General features: G+C 35.1%; 1 protein-coding gene across 1 annotated transcript in view; it reads right to left on the bottom strand.

Moving 5' to 3' along the window:
- Positions 1-15,533, bottom strand: part of LOC148952048 (ras-GEF domain-containing family member 1B-like) — a 421,272-nt gene extending 405,739 nt beyond the window's left edge. Inside the window, exon 1 of the mRNA XM_089089511.1 lies at positions 15,296-15,533. The gene's annotated coding sequence lies outside the window, so the exon portion shown is untranslated. The remainder of the gene's footprint in view (positions 1-15,295) is intronic.
- Positions 15,534-16,965: the final 1,432 nt, after the last annotated feature.

Genomic DNA, 16,965 nt, shown 5'->3' with positions numbered 1-16,965 from the left:
AAGGAAGTGCAACAGACTGTTAATAAATGAATTTCTCTATGATTAAACATCTATCCTTTTTTTCTTTTTTTTTATGTAGGATTCAAGGCTTTGTGTGTTTCACAAACAACGCATTTAGTCAGAATCGTTTAAAGTGATGCGAGGTGTCCACTTCTTTAAGAAAAAATAAAATTTCTACTGGGGAATTTTAGGACTTGATTTCATTCATTTGTTAAAGAGGATACACGAATTTTATGTTTTTTTTTATCTCGCAAATTTTGAAAATAATGTACCGTCTAGTATTTTACTTCCTATTATTTATTGTCAAACGAATTTTATTTTTAAACTTGAAACACGCTTTTATTGTTGTGGACGTCGGTTAGAATATTATACGCTATTTAATGTTTTTGTTGTAGCTATTTATGCCAAAAAAGTGTGGCCTTAGTTTTTCAGTTGATTAGTATAAAAAATCCTACTCAGCTTGCTAATGGCCTCGATATGCATTACTTGTGAGTTGCGATATAAGAAAGAGCTTCCATTCGGTAGTTAGCCTACAATGCAACGGTTTAATGTTGTGAAATCCTTTATTTAAACCAAACATATACAACATATTAAATAATCCACCCAAGAAGTAGAGCTTGCCCACGGGGTGGGAAACATTTAATTAACATGACTTAAAACGAAGGAAATAAAAATAACGAAAACAAGAAAGAAAGAGAGAGAGATTAGCTCCTTGCTGGAGTTAAGACACGAAATCCGATCTTAAATACATAAAATACATATCTCGCTCAGGCTATGCTGATTATCTCCGAGTGGACACAGAAAACCGGTTTATTACAGATCAAGAACAAAATATAGTCGCTATAACACGTAAGTACCCAGAAACTATATATATATATATATATATATATATATAATATATATATATATATATATATATATATATATATATATATATATATATATATATATATATATATATATATATATATATATATATATATATAGTTTTTCGTTTCTTCATCAAATTATTCCAAACTCTAAAACCCTGTGAATAAGACATGTATGCAACATCCTTTATGCAACTAGGATTTACGTTTACAATCACACTACATCAATTGATCTAATTTGTTCGTAACATCTCATTTGGTGCTTTATATACCAGTGGCGTCAATTGGGGGAGGTTGTCCTACCTAACACACAAAATTTTTGGCATATCGAGTACAGGAAATTTTTAGCAGTTAAGAATTAAATAGAAATATACAACCACAACTTAATTAGAAGAAGGTTTTTTAAGCTAACCTGCAACTATGGGTTTTCAGGCATCAATTGTCTGATTGTTGAACACCTTCATCTAATTATGTCCGACAATTAGGTTGGCCTCAGAAATTCTACAACCACAATCTAGTGCTGTATTTTTGGCAAATATCTACTATTTATAATTGGCAGTGTTGATGAGATGTAGACAGATTATAGCTAACCTAAAATTCAGTTCTAGGCGTTTAAACCCCCCCCCCCATCCAGGAGATACCCCCAGGAAAATACCCCTCCGTGGAAAATACAACCCCGGAAAATACCCTCCCCTCCGCAGAAGATACCCACCCCCGTGGAAATTAAGGCTTTCCAAATTGGAGAATTTTATTTGAGTTTTATTTTTTTTATTTCCGTAGGGGGTGCGAATTTTGGTACTATAATTCGAGAACACACCATATTTTTCGTTAGTTTTTTCGATACTTTAGAAGTAAATTTGGGCTATAGATTTGCATATTAGGGGGGGGGTAAAGCATAGCGGGTCTGCATGCAAAATGTGTTTGGTACAATTATTCTGCATATTTGATCGATAGATAAGTGTATTTTAAAGCCAAACTATACGGCCATGAACATAGTAAAATAAAATAAATGAAAGGCACAAAAAACCTAAACTTTGATCAGCGATCATCATAAAACACTGAAAGGAGACACTACATTAACCGGTACTGGTGCATTATACGGACACTTCTATATACTGCTAAAGAAGTCAAGTTTGGTTAATGCTAATGAAGTAAAATAAAATAGGTTGAACATATATTAGTTTATCAACATATTTGGGCTATATATTTGCACACTAGGGGGGTGGGGGGTGAGGGTAAAGCATATATATTAAATACGTAACCTAACTTAACCTAACCAGAGGCAGATACCCGGTTATAATGGTTTTTACAAAATTATAAGAGTTATATAAATGGAAAATCCCAAATTGTAATTTTAACATTCATATTAGATCACCGTTTCAGTCAATTCCACTCTAACAACTGTTTTATTACCGGGTATCTGTCCCGGTATCTATAGTCTCTCCTGTTTGGCATTCCATATACAGTATATAAAAGTGTTCGTTTAATGCACTAGTACCCATTGACCTAATAATAGTACTTAATGCTTGGAAATTCGGTCATTGAAAAAAAAAAAACACTTAACACTTGTAAAAACAAGATTTCCAGATACCTCCCTATTCTTCTGTAATCTTTTAGTGGCAATGCCTAGAAGAAACTGTTTTTTGACTTCAAACTGTCCAAATATTTCACCCTTCCCCCTATGAGCAAATATGTAGCCCAAATAATATATTTACCAACTATTCTATCAGTTGTCTTTGTCTTGTCTCACTCTAATATGAAAGAAACTAACGAAGAAGCCGGTTTGTTTTCGAGTTTTACACAGCGCAAACTTGAGTGAGTGGCGCATAATACACAAGTACCAAAATTACTTCCCCCTACAGAAATAAAAAAAAACTCAAATAAAATTCTCAAATTTTGAAAGCCTTATTTCCCACGGTGAGGAATTTTCCGGGGCGGGGTATTTTCCGGGGGGGGGGTATTTACCGGGGGTATTTTCCTCGGGGGTCTTTTCCGCGGGGGGAGGGGGTATTTTCTGGAGAGGGGGGATCGCCAGGGGAGTAAACGCCGGCCACCCTAAAAATCATGAAGTGATGCTATTGATCCCATAGAGCGGGCAACGGAAGACTTTCCTTAAAGAGTGGAGATCAAATCGGTCAGTTGGTTTCGCATGCGCTCCTTGGCCTAAAAGGTCAGCGAATATATCAAACAGTTCGTGGTAACGAACTGTAAGTAAGGAGCGACCCGGCTCAATGGTAACCGAAACTGTAGAAAACGAAATTTTGATACCAATAGATGCATCAAAAGAATCAGATTTTAATGCTGATTTCAAATATATAAGTTTCATCAACTTTAGTTACACCTGTCAAAAGTTACGTGCCTGAGAAAATTTGGCTGATTTTCAAAAAAGGGGGAAAGAATCCCTAAAAGTTATATAACCTTAATGAAAATCACACCATCATATTCAGCGTATCAGAGAACCCTACTGTAGAGGTTTCAAGCTCCTATCTACAAAAATGTAGAATTTTACATTTTTTTCCATAAGAAGATCACGGATGCGTGTTTTTTTTTCCCAGGGATGATCGTATCGACCCAGTGGTCCTAGAATATCGTGGGAGGTCTCATTCGAACGAAAATTAGAAGTTCTGGTGCCCTTTTTAAGTGACAAAAAAAATGGAGAGCGACTAGGCCCCCTTCCACGCTCATTTTTTCCCAAAGTCACCCGATCAAAATTTTGAGATAGCCATTTTGTTCAGCATGGTTGAAAATATGATAACTATGTCTTTTAGGATGATTTAATCCCCCGAAGTCCCTGGGAGGAGGCCTGAAAGTTATGAACTTTACCCAATGTTAACATCACAGTTTATATAATTATCCAGTATGATCTTTCCCTATATCACCCATTATAAAAACCCGGACCGAGGTGCGAGTGCTCCAGATAACTTTTTTGCAGATATAAACATAAGCGGCATTATATATTTTCACGGGTAGACAAAGAATACGGAACAAGGAACAAGTACTGACAAAACCACTTGGCCGGCTCAACCAATAAGTGGACAATAAGAGTAGTAAGAGAGGTGCTGATCCAGCCAGTGATTGCGTAATATGCCTTACCACGGGTCAGTCACCTATTACTACGAACGGTACTTGCCTTACCAGACGGTTTTATGCAAAGTGTTTTGGGATTACTCGAAAAAATACCATTTTAAAAAAAAAAAATAAACATGTATCAATGATCTTTTTTCTGACAAAAAAAATACAAATTACATTCGAAACTGGTCAAATGTGCTAATAAGATGTAGGTTATACGTATTTGATCACTCGTTTAGTAATGCATATATTATGAGTGCTATCAGTGATATTTCATTTGCGTAAAGATATCTCGATTTGACAAAACTTTTATCATTCGCATAAAACTAACTCAATTTGCAAAAACGGTATTCCATTTGCGTAACTCTGCTCTGAATGTCATTAATGAGGATATAAATAATATAGAATGGCATTGTGACTTGACCTAGCTTTACCTCTCCGATGTGGTCTGTATAATACACAAGTAACGTTTGAAAAGTATTGTCAGTTTAAAATAGGATCTTACGTTCCCTTTGTCCCCCCCCCCATTTCTGGGGGACCGGGGGTGGTTGGAGAGGGGGAGGGGGAGTCAATTTTGGGGATTTATGATAACAAGTACCATTAATTGCGATCGTAGCTCTATGTTGGCTCGTTTTAAATACTTCAGCTTATCTATTCACTTGTGTTAAATAAAAATCTTGAATCTGGAAAATGAAAAACTAAGTATTTAAACAAAATGTACGATGCTGTTAATTAAAGAATAGTAGGCTACACTCAGAATTGTTTGCATCAGGGTTCAGTTAAAGAGATCTCACTTGCACGAGGGTCCAGATGCATGGGGGTTCACTTGCTTAGGGTTCAGTTACACGGGGATTCAGTTACAATGGAACCCACACAAAAACAATGGGGCACACACAAAAGCCAAATGAATGACATTGCGACTTGACCTAGCTTTACCTCTCCGATGTGGTCTGTATAATACACATCTGGGAAGGGGAGAATGGAGGTAAGTATTTAGTTTAAAAAATGCTAGGAGGACTTGAGTTTTGTGGGTAGGGTGAAAAATGCTACTTATTCAATATCCTGGTAAACATTATACCTCATTCTTTTATTCTAACTTAATTTTGAAAGGGAATTTCGCCTGTTTTTATCATATTTGCATATTTTTGTTGGGAAACACACTGAAAAGCCATATTAAGAGCTATATTTGTGAGTTTTTCACTGACAATTCTATTTTTTAGCCAAGCCTTGACCTTCCTAAGTGCATTTATACTGCGAAATGTCCCTAAGCTAACACAGCAAATGATAGAACCCCTACTATATTTGTGTTCCGATGTCACGGCTATACTTACAAGCAGTTTCTCAACATTTATGGTGACAATCCACGTCTGAACGACTTTCTAGTGCTAAATGATGAATGAGGCGCTGATTTCCCTATCCCTCCCCTTAATGATTTTAATAATAATTCTTTTGGGATTTCCTTGAAAAACATCAATTTTTTTTTATTTTCAGTGAAAAAATAGTGCCTTCATGATTCTGAGTAACTCATTCCACCCCCCTATTTTTCGAGGGGGTGGAAACGCACGGATGACATTGTGACACTTTGGTGGTGGTTAATTGAAGCTCTCGTTGACGGTGTTTGGTTGATGTGCCCTCATTTTCGTTAATGTCCATTATTTACTGAGGAAATTAAATCTTGTACAGGCTTTTACTAAGGACATTAAATCTCGTATATGCGTTTACTAAGAACAAAATTTTTTTTAACAATATTAAGGTTCTCTTTAGCCCTGTTTAAAGTTTTATGTTGTTTTTAAAGGGAATTTCCCCTGTTTTAATCATATTTGCATATTTTTGTTGGGGAAACACACTGAAAAGCCGTATTAAGAGATATATTTGTGAGGTTTTCACTGACAATTCCATTTTTTTAGCCAACCCTTGACCTTCCTAAGTGCATTTATACTGCAAAATGTCCCTAAGCTAACAAAGCAAATGATAGAACCCATCCTATCTTTGTGTTCCGATATCGCGGCTATACTTACAAGCAGTTTCTCAACATTTATGGTGACAATCCACGTCTGAACGACTTTCTAGTGCTAAATGATGAATGAGGCGCTGATTCCCCTATCCCTCCCCCTAATGATTTTAATAATAATTCTTTTGGGATTTCCTTGAAAAATATCAATTTTTTTTTATTTTCAGTGAAAAAATAGTGCCTTCATGATTCTGAGTAATTCATTCCACCCCCCCTTGTTTTTGAGGGGGTGGTAACGCACGGATGACATTGTGACACTTTGGTGGTGGTTAATCGAAGCTCTCGTTGACGGTGTTCGGTTGATGTGCCCTCATTTTCGTTAATGTCACTTATTTACTAAGGATATTAAATCTCGTACAGGCTTTTACTGAGGACATTAAATCTCGTATATGTGTTTACTAAGGACAAATTTTTTTTTATCAATATTAAGGTTCTCTTTAGCCCTGTTTAAAGTTTTATGTTGTTTTTAAAGGGAATTTCGCCTGTTTTTATCATATTTGCATATTTTTGTTGGGGAAACACACTGAAAAGCCATATTAAGAGCTATATTTGTGAGTTTTTCACTGACAATTCCATTTTTTAGCCAAGCCTTGACCTTCCTAAGTGCATTTATACTGCGAAATGTCCCTAAGCTAACACAGCAAATGATAGAACCCCTACTATATTTGTGTTCCGATGTCAGGGCTATACTTACAAGCAGTTTCTCAACATTTATGGTGACAATCCACGTCTGAATGACTTTCTAGTGCTAAATGATGAATGAGGCGCTGATTCCCCTATCCCTCCCCCTAATTATTTTAATAATAATTCTTTTGGGATTTCCTTGAAAAACATCAATTTTTTTTATTTTCAGTGAAAAAATAGTGCCTTCATGATTCTGAGTAACTCATTCCACCCCCCTATTTTTTGAGGGGGTGGTAACGCACGGATGACATTTTGACACTTTGGTGGTGGTTAATCGAAGCTATCGTTGAAGGTGTTTGGCTGATGTGCCCTCATTTTCGTTAATGTCACTTATTTACTAAGGAAATTAAATCTCGTACAGGCTTTTACTGAGGACATTAAATCTCGTATATGCGTTTACTAAGGACAAAATTTTTTTATCAATATTAAGGTTCTCTTTAGCCCTGTTTAAAGTTTTATGTTGTTTTTAAAAGGGAATTTCGCCTATTTTTATCATATTTGCATATTTTTGTTGGGAAACACACTAAAAAGCCATATTAAGAGCTATATTTGTGAGTTTTTCACTGACAATTCCATTTTTTAGCCAAGCCTTGACCTTCCTAACTGCATTTATACTGCGAAATGTCCCTAAGCTAACACAGCAAATGATAGAACCCCTATTATATTTGTGTTCCGATGTCGCGGCTTTACTTACAAGCAGTTTCTCAAAAACATTTGAATTGAAATGCTTCAGGAGAAATAGACTATTACTTCCTTCTGAACTGTCTGGGGGAGTGGGTGGGGGCAAGTATATATATATATATATATATATATATATATATATATATATATATATATATATATATATATATATATATATATATATATATATATATATATATATATATATATATATATATATATATATATATATATATATATATATATATATATATATATATATATATATATATATATATATATATATATATATATATATTCTTTGGAAACAGCTTCTATTTTTTCCCCTTTTTAGCATTATTTTCACTAAATACTTGCATCCAACCACCCCCCCCCCAGACAGTTCAGAAGGAAGCAATAGTCTATTTCTCCTGAAGCATTTCAATTCAAACGTTTTTGAGAAACTGGTTGTAAGTAAAGCCGCGACATCGGAACACAAATATAGTAGGGGTTCTATCATTTGCTGTGTTAGCTTAGGGACATTTCGCAGTATAAATGCAGTTAGGAAGGTCAAGGCTTGGCTAAAAAATGGAATTGTCAGTGAAAAACTCACAAATATAGCTCTTAATATGGCTTTTCAGTGTGTTTCCCCAACAAAAATATGCAAATATGATAAAAACAGGGGAAATTCACTTTAAAAACAACATAAAACTTTAAACAGGGCTAAAGAGAACCTTAATATTGATAAAAAAATTTTGTCCTTAGTAAACGCATACACGAGATTTAATGTCCTCAGTAAAAGCCTGTACGAGATTTAATTTCCTTAGTAAATAAGTGACATTAACGAAAATGAGGGCACATCAACCAAACACCGTCAACGAGAGCTTCGATTAACCACCACCAAAGTGTCACAATGTCATCCGTGCGTTACCACCCCTCAAAAATAGGGGGTGGAATGAGTTACTCAGAATCATGAAGGCACTATTTTTTCACTGAAAATAAAAAAAATTGATGTTTTTCAAGGAAATCCCAAAAGAATTATTATTAAAATCATTAGGAGGAGGGATAGGGGAATCAGCGCCTCATTCATCATTTAGCACTAGAAAGTCGTTCAGACGTGGATTGTCACCATAAATGTTGAGAAACTGCTTGTAAGTATAGCCGTGACATCGGAACACAAATATAGTAGGGGTTCTATCATTTGCTGTGTTAGCTTAGGGACATTTCGCAGTATAAATGCACTTAGGAAGGTCAAGGCTTGGCTAAAAAATGGAATTGTCAGTGAAAACTCACAAATATAGCTCTTAATATGGCTTTTCAGTGTGTTTCCCAACAAAAATATGCAAATATGATAAAAACAGGCGAAATTCCCTTTAAAAATTAAGTTAGAATAAAAGAATGAGGTATAATGTTTACCAGGATATTGAATAAGTACCATTTTTCACCCTACCCACAAAACTCAAGTCCTCCTAGCATTTTTTAAACTAAATACTTACCTCCATTCTCCCCTCCCCAGATGTGTATAATCCAGACCACATCGGAGAGGTAAAGCTAGGTCAAGTCGCAATGTCATTCATTTGGCTTTTGTGTGTGCCCCATTGTTTTTGTGTGGGTTCCATTGTAACTGAATCCCCGTGTAACTGAACCCTAAGCAAGTGAACCCCCATGCACCTGAACCCTCGTGCAAGTGAGACCTCTTTAACTGAACCCTGATGCAAACAATTCTGAGTGTAGCCTACTATTCTTTAATTAACAGCATCGTACATTTTGTTTAAATACTTATTTTTTCATTTTCCAGATTCCAGATTTTTATTTAACACAGATGAATAGATAAGCTGAAGTATTTAAAACGAGCCAACATAGAGCTACGATCACAATGAATGGTACTTGTTATCAGAAATCCCCAAAATTGACTCCCCCTCCCCCCTCTCCTACCATCCCCTGCCCCTCAGAAATGGGGGAACGAAGGGAACGTAAGATCCGATTTTAAATTGACAATACTTTTCAAACGTTACTTGTGTATTATACAGACCACATCGGAGAGGTAAAGCTAGGTCAAGTCACAATGTCATTCTATATTATTTATATCCTCATTAAGGACATTCAGAGCAGAGTTACGCAAATGGAATACCGTTTTTGCAAATTGAGTTAGTTTTATGCGAACGATAAAAGTTTCGGCAAATCGAGATAGCTTTACGCAAATGAAATACCATTGATACCGCTAATAATACATGCGATACTGAACGAGTTATCAGATAGCTATAACTTACAGGTTATTAACACGTTTGACCAGTTTTGATTGGAATTTATATTTTTTTGCCAGAAGAAAGATCATGGATACATGTTTATTTTTTTTTTTAAACTGGTATTTTTTCAATGAAGCCCATAACACTTTGCAGAAACCCGTCTGGTAGGGCAAGTACCGTTCGTAGTAATAGGTGACTGACCCGTGGTAAGGCATATTACGCAATCACTGGCTGGATCAGCACCTCTCTTACTACTAATAAGTGGGAGGAGCTTTTTGTTCGCACCGAGAATGAAGAGCCAGAAATCATCTGCGGTAAACTTACTGGATAATTATATAAACTGTGGTTAACATATAGTATTGGTTATTGGGAAGTATACAGACATTGTCCGGGGGGATTTTTTCTGGTAGTGGGGGTGGGGAGGATGGGTCGGGGGTTATGTGGGAAGATATTTCCATGAAGGAAGTTTTCATGGGAGAAGGGACATTGCTATGAAGGGGCGCCGGATTTCCCATCATTATTTAAAAAAAGATAAGAAATTATATATACAAAAACAAGTTTTTCAACTGAAAGTAAGGAGCAACATAAAAACTCAACGACAGAAAACATTACGTATATGATTGGGTTCACCCCCTAGTCAATACTTCGCTCTTTAAGCCAAAGATTATTTAGTACTTTCATAAGAGCTATTGATTCTAATTAACGGCGTCTATGATTAAGGGGGTCATTTTTTAAGAATTGGAACAAAATTCGAAATTCAGTTGAAAGGGTACGCTATTGACTGGGTGGCCAATCCTCGGATTTACGTATTGAAAACATATGAATATAGAAGTTCGTTACGTAAGTTAATTCGTAAGTTACGAATATTTATTAATTATAAAAACGTTCGTAAATAAAATTGAACATGTTTCGAGAAAGCCATTTAACCAAATAAAAGTAAAATTAATATTCAAATTTTGTTTTAATTATTCATGTACGGTAAGCCAAAATCAAAACCTGCCTTAATTCAAAAACGTTAAAAATTAAATAAAAAAAAAGTTTTTTTAACTGAAAGTAAGGAACGACGTTAAAACTTAAAACGAAAAGAAATTATTCCGTATATGAAAGGGGATGTCCCCTCCTCAATGCCTCGCGCTTTACGCTAAAGCTTGACTATCTCACAACTCTTTTTTTTTTAATGAAAAACTTCAGCGTAAAGCGCGAGGCGTTGAGGAGGGGACAGCCCCTTCCATATACGGAATAATTTCTGTTCGTTTTAAGTTTTAACCTCGTTCCTTACTTTCAGTTAAAAAAACTTGTTTTTTTTAATTATATTTAATATAGAGATTAAATGTAGTCAGTAGGTTTCAATTAGAGGTGATGGTACTTGTGCATTATAACTAAACCGCTCTACACGAAAGAAGTCAAGTTTGGTTAATGCTAATGAAATAAAATAGAATGAATATATAATAGTTTAGAAACAAATTTGGGCTATATATTTTCACATTAGGGGGGGGAGCATTGCATATATTAGATGCGTAACCCAACCTAACCTAGGTACCTTCCCCCCCTAAACTCGAAAAAAAAATCATTTAAATATTGTAAACTCAATGAGAAACCACGCTTTTCGATCAATTTACCTCTTGCAAATAGCCGTATGACGGGTTTTGTGTCTGGTTTCCTTGTACAGTCTATAGCGCTGGTTTAGATATAATGCACAAGTACCGAGGTGATGAATTATATACGTAGTCTGGTAAGTATGCCCTGTCTTTTATCTTAGTTGAGGGGTCAAGTTGAAACTTTCATGATGATTTTTAGGGAGACTTAGAATTTCGGGGAACAGGGCAAATTATTTTTTCCTTGGACTACACAAAACAGTAGGCCAATGAATATTTTTTTTCTTTCATTCTGTTTTTCATTTTGTTTACGGTTCTTTGACTAGTTTCATGTAAACTCAAACAGCCGCAAAACCAATTCACCACGTTAAAAGAAAATTGAAAAAAAAAAAAAATTATCAATGGGAGCCAATTCCACGATTCCTCGCCAAAGCTTTTATCTGTACATTTGCGGATAAATAAAAAATAAATTTTTCAACTTTTTCAAGTAAGAAAAGGAGGATGGATATAAATTGGAAAGAAGAAAGATGTCTAGGAACATAAAGAACCAACGAGATGTTATCAAGCAAAGATGAACAGTTGATACGGCGTAACTATTTAATAGGGATGAGGTAAATCAGAGTGGCACAAAATATGTCACATAAAACTGGGGATCTATAAGGATCTATGGTTCTTACAAACCCTAAAAACTAAAAAAAAAAATGAGAAATCCCCTTTAACTTAAATACTAAAAGAACAAAGATAAAGTAATGTGGTAAACTCCCCCCCCCCCCACTATCAAATAAGTAGGCACTTTTCAAATTTTAAATCTGAATGTGCTTAGTGGCGCATTACGGATGATCAGACCGCAGCCCAAGGTGGGAAACGTGCAGCCTATCTTGAATATTTTTCCGGCCCACGAGATTCATAATACTTTAACGAAATAAAATGGTCCGAATAGTGAAAACAATGTAACAAAAAACCTAAATCATAGGCTATATGTAGAATTCAATAAATTACATATGTTATTGTAAGGAAAAGGCAACCTTACAGTCAATACATTTATTCAAATCAAGGCATTGTAAAACAAACTGGTATTATTTGAATCACAATTGAAAAGTAATAACACGAACAACTTTCTTTTGTTGAAAGAATCCATAAGAATGTGATAATTGTAACAAATATACGGAAACTAATAGAAATCGAAGTCTTTCGTGAGATATGCCCTTTTGACAACCTGCTAGCACGAAGTGTGTTTTTATTTATTTCAAAACTACCTGAACACCCATACCCTTTTTGGACACCAAGGATCAAACGTATCCCCTTTCCCATTAACAAATACTATAGGTGACCAATGAGCAAATTGTATAACATACAACCCTTTCCCGAGGGGCCTTGGGGAATCAAATCATCCCCAGAGACATAGCTATTGGACCTTTCATCTATGCTGAACAAAATCGCTATCTCAAAATTTTGATCGAGTGTGTTTGGGAAAAAAGGGAGCCTTGAAGGGAAGCTTATAATCCTTCAATCACATTTGATTCATTTAAAAGGGCACTAGAACTTTCAATTTCCAATCGAATTAGCCACTTCCGAAGTTTCTACGACAACTCCTTCCACACGAAGTGCGCTCGTGGAGCTGCTTTTATATTTCAGTTTCAGTGATATGTATTTTTATATAATATGTAGTTAAGATCATTGTTATTATATTGTTTATTTTTTCTCAGAAAAGATTCTATAATTGATTTAAGTCTAACATGAGGATATATTATTCTTATACGCGGACCGTGAATCTATAGTTTTTCTTGGAGTGGCCCGGAAAATCATTTTGGTTTGGCCACATTGGTATAAATAATAGTAAGTGAAACATCGAAAAGCTCATCTTTGTGCAAAATCACAGGATAGAAATAACTGAAAAACTCACGTATTTTCGTTAAAAAAGAATATGAAGGGCATAATCTCAATATTCCCCTCCCATACCCAATTTCCCCAAACACTTATGATCAACATTTTGATATAGCAATTTTATTGAACGTAGTTGAATGGTCCGGAAATTATGTTTTTGAGTATGACAACCCCCAACAGCCCTCAGGGCTAAGGTTGTAAGTTATGCCCTGGGGGCATATAATGTCATATAGATAGTGTGTTCGTAAAGCTAATAGAATTTTGAGATAGCCATTCTATTCGAAATAGTCTAAATATCATATAACAAGGCTTTTGGGGTTGAAACAAACCCCAAAGATTAGGGGCAAGGGTTGTAAGTTATGCCAAAGGGGTATTAAAGGTTTTTATCGAAGGGATGGTTGTTTAACTTCAGAAGAGGCTCAGTCTTTCTCCCTGAAAAAGACTATGTCAATATAAAACGAACAGAAATTAGTCAAAAACGCTTTTTGCACAAAATAAGTTTTTAAAAAAAAGTAAAGAATTCCATTAAACCTAAAATGAAAAAAAAATAGAATCATATAATCTACCAAGCATACAACTACCACAAATCAGTATCAATAAATAAATGAAAAAAAAACTGAAATTAAAATAAGTCAAACTCAAAACGAGCAGAAATTAATCTGAGTAGGGTTCTAAACCCTATACTTTCTAAAAGCCAGAATATAGCTTGTACTTTACTGAAAAAATTCGTTTTTTAATGTTTTCACTTATAACTTTAAGAAAACAAAAATTAATTAAAATTTTACAAAATAGTTATCAGCATATGTATATTGAACCGACAATGCACATTTTTTTCGGTAAATCCATTTGAATTTTTTTCAGTAAAGTACTATCACGGCTTTATCTGAAAACATATGAAGGGGGGAGGGGGGTACATTTTTAGAAAACTGCCAATGATATTTGGAAAGAACGTAAAATAAAAAAATTATGGTAGACTACTATTTTTATTTTATTAGCATATTTCCTTTAGATGTGGCCATTCACATGCAATTTACCAGGCTAGTGCCAGTGGCGTCAGGTGGAGGGGGACTAGCTCCCCATGATTTTGAAAATTATCCGTTTTGGTATTTTCATTGAAAATGGCGTTTTCTTGTATTTTCATTAAAAAAACAGTAAAACTGCCCCCAGTGGTGTCAATTCACCGGGACATGGGGCCCCTGATGGTCCCAGGTATAGCCCTAATAAGAAAATTTTTCGAATCTCATGATATGTGATAGGTTCTTTTTTTAAACGGGTTTCTAAAGTCTCGGCTCGATGAAATTTAGTTTCGCCTCTGATTGATCGTAAGCAATATTGGATAAAAGAGTATTTGGAATGATTTAAAAAGTGGATTACAATGCAAGGAAAGACGATAATATAATTAATAAAAAATGCTGCATATTATAAAGTAAGAGTTTCACTGCTTTAGTAATTTTTTTTTAGTTTCTTATATACTCCAGGGGCTATATCTGGGACCAATAGGGGGGGGGGGGAGAGGGGTATTGTCAGAAGAGCGACCAGTATATTTGGAACAGCATAAAATAAAGAATATAATAGTTCTACTTTTATTTGTTTAGCAGGTTTTCTGCAGAACTCGTCAATCACTCGATAGCCTAGGCTATTTACTAAAAGGGGTTTATGCTAATCATGCAGCACGATTCCTCCTGTGAAAGAAACACTGCAAACGAGGAATAGGGCCATTCAATTCTGTTCAATGCTCTTTCTACGTGTAATTGTTGCTACTGACACAATTTTACCCCCCCCCCCATGTGGTGCCAGATATGCACCCTAAACAAGGTTTTAGGCCTAGGCAAAACTTGGGAAAACATAGATTCAAATTAGGGAACCCTGAGAATAGAAGAAAATGGTACTTGTGTATTATACCGACCACACTCAAGAAGTGAAGTTAGGTTAATCATAATGGAATATACCAAAATCTGATGAAAATACAATAATTTAGTAACATAATTATGAAACTACAACAGAGAATTACGGAAAGCAGACCGCCCAGAACACCCTATATTAAATGCCTAACCTAAACAACTCTACATATTAAATATTCAATTAAAATATACCTGCATTGTAGTTTATCTCATTCAGGCTAAGCTGATTGTCTCCGAGTGCATACAGAGAAACCGATTTTTAAACAGATCAAGAACAACAGTGTGGTCGGTATAATACACAAGTACCAAGAAAATTTCTGATACAACAAGATTACCGATAACTTTAACGAAATAGTTATGTCATTTGCTTACTCACCGAAAGAATTATGCTATCCTAATACGGCTTTAGTTCATGGAAAGAATCAAATTTAGGCTATATCCGTCCGAAAAAATATATTTCACTAGCCTATTTTATCGATTATCCACTTAGAGACCCTTATCCGTTAGGCTACAATATACATCAAAAACCTCTCAACAAAAAATGCAATGAGAGAAAACAATTCTATCAAAACATTCTCAATGTGGTGTTCAAACTGAATTATCTTTTTCGCAACTGGTAAATTCAAAGTCCGAGATAAGTCTAAAGAATCAAATTTAAAATTTTCTATCGGGTACTTACACCAGGTGGCCAGACTCAGGTGACATCCTGTTTCAGTAAGATCCGTAACTACCTATAATACCTGAAAATTAGACAAAAACAGCGAAAGTTGTTTTTTCAGATGATTGGTTAAACGGATTTATTTGCCAAAAATAGAAAATTATGTTTTCCACTTATTTATTTTTCCATTTATTTATAAAAAGAATTATATACCGGTTAAGGTTTTCGTCTATTAATATCTAGAAAGTTAAAAAAATGTTAATAATTTGATGGAATAAGACAGAGTAACTTGGTTCAAAACAATTCAGAGTTAAAAGTAAATGGAAAGTTAGATAGAAATGTAGGTGAGTTATAATATTAGATTAACGAAACAAGTTTTGGTACTCCTGTACTAAACGGACTCTTTTATATACTGCAATGGAAACCAGTCATGAGTAAACCGTGTTTGAAAGGATAATTCAAAACGTCGGTATAGAGTAATACAATGTATAACGTGGTTTTTATTGCGTATACGATATTTAAACTGTTGTTTTTTGGGGTTTAGAGGGGGAGGAAGGTACTTAGGTTAGGTTACGTCAGGTTAGGTTACGTAATAATATATGCTCTACTTTACCTCCTCCCCCCTTAATTTGCAAATATATAGCCCAAATTTGTTTCTAAACTATTATATAAGCAGGAATGACAGTACCAGCGCGGGGGGGCACCGCTGCTGCCATCTATAATCGAGTCTAACGGGACAGGGCCAGTGACACCTCTTTCTAGGCCAATCAGAGATGTTTCTAAGCCTATTGACTCCGGTACGAAATTTGCACATGCGCACTAAATACTAACGGGACAATGGTATTGATCTACGAAGGGGACAGATTTCTGGGAAATTGATTGCATAATCGACGGGGAATTCTCGAGTCTAACGGGACAGGATCACGTGTCTCTTTCTAGGTCAATGGACTTACGTTTCATGATTCTGATTGTTGACCAACATGTTTGATGTTTCTTGGATGTAGACAGAAGTTTACAGACGGGAGTCTATATTTCTAGGAAATTGATATACATAATCGCCAATGTTGAAAATCTGACGGGGAATTCTAATGTATCGTGAGGGGATTAAGAAACAATATGGCTTCTCTACTTTAGTGTCAGAGATAAATTAATATTCTTCAAAAACCTTAATAGTGTAACTAGGAACACCTTAGATATATTTTCAGAAATTCAAACGAGGTACAAGACAGATTGAATATATTTTACGCGGGAAATGTCTCTTGGGAATTTTAAATGTGACATCGCAAAAAGATGCCGAAACAAAGGAACACGCAGAATTTACTTTTAGGGGATTATTTGGGCGAAACAAATTAATCAACATTTAGGGATTTTTTGGGTGAAACAGTTTG

This window comes from Artemia sp. Qi Xiang Cuo, chromosome 5 (assembly GCF_049724085.1).
Source record: "Artemia sp. Qi Xiang Cuo chromosome 5, ASM4972408v1, whole genome shotgun sequence".
Classification (NCBI taxonomy): domain Eukaryota; kingdom Metazoa; phylum Arthropoda; class Branchiopoda; order Anostraca; family Artemiidae; genus Artemia; species Artemia sp. Qi Xiang Cuo.
The sequence above is the reverse complement of the archived record's forward strand: the minus strand, read 5'-3'. Positions and strand labels throughout refer to the sequence as shown.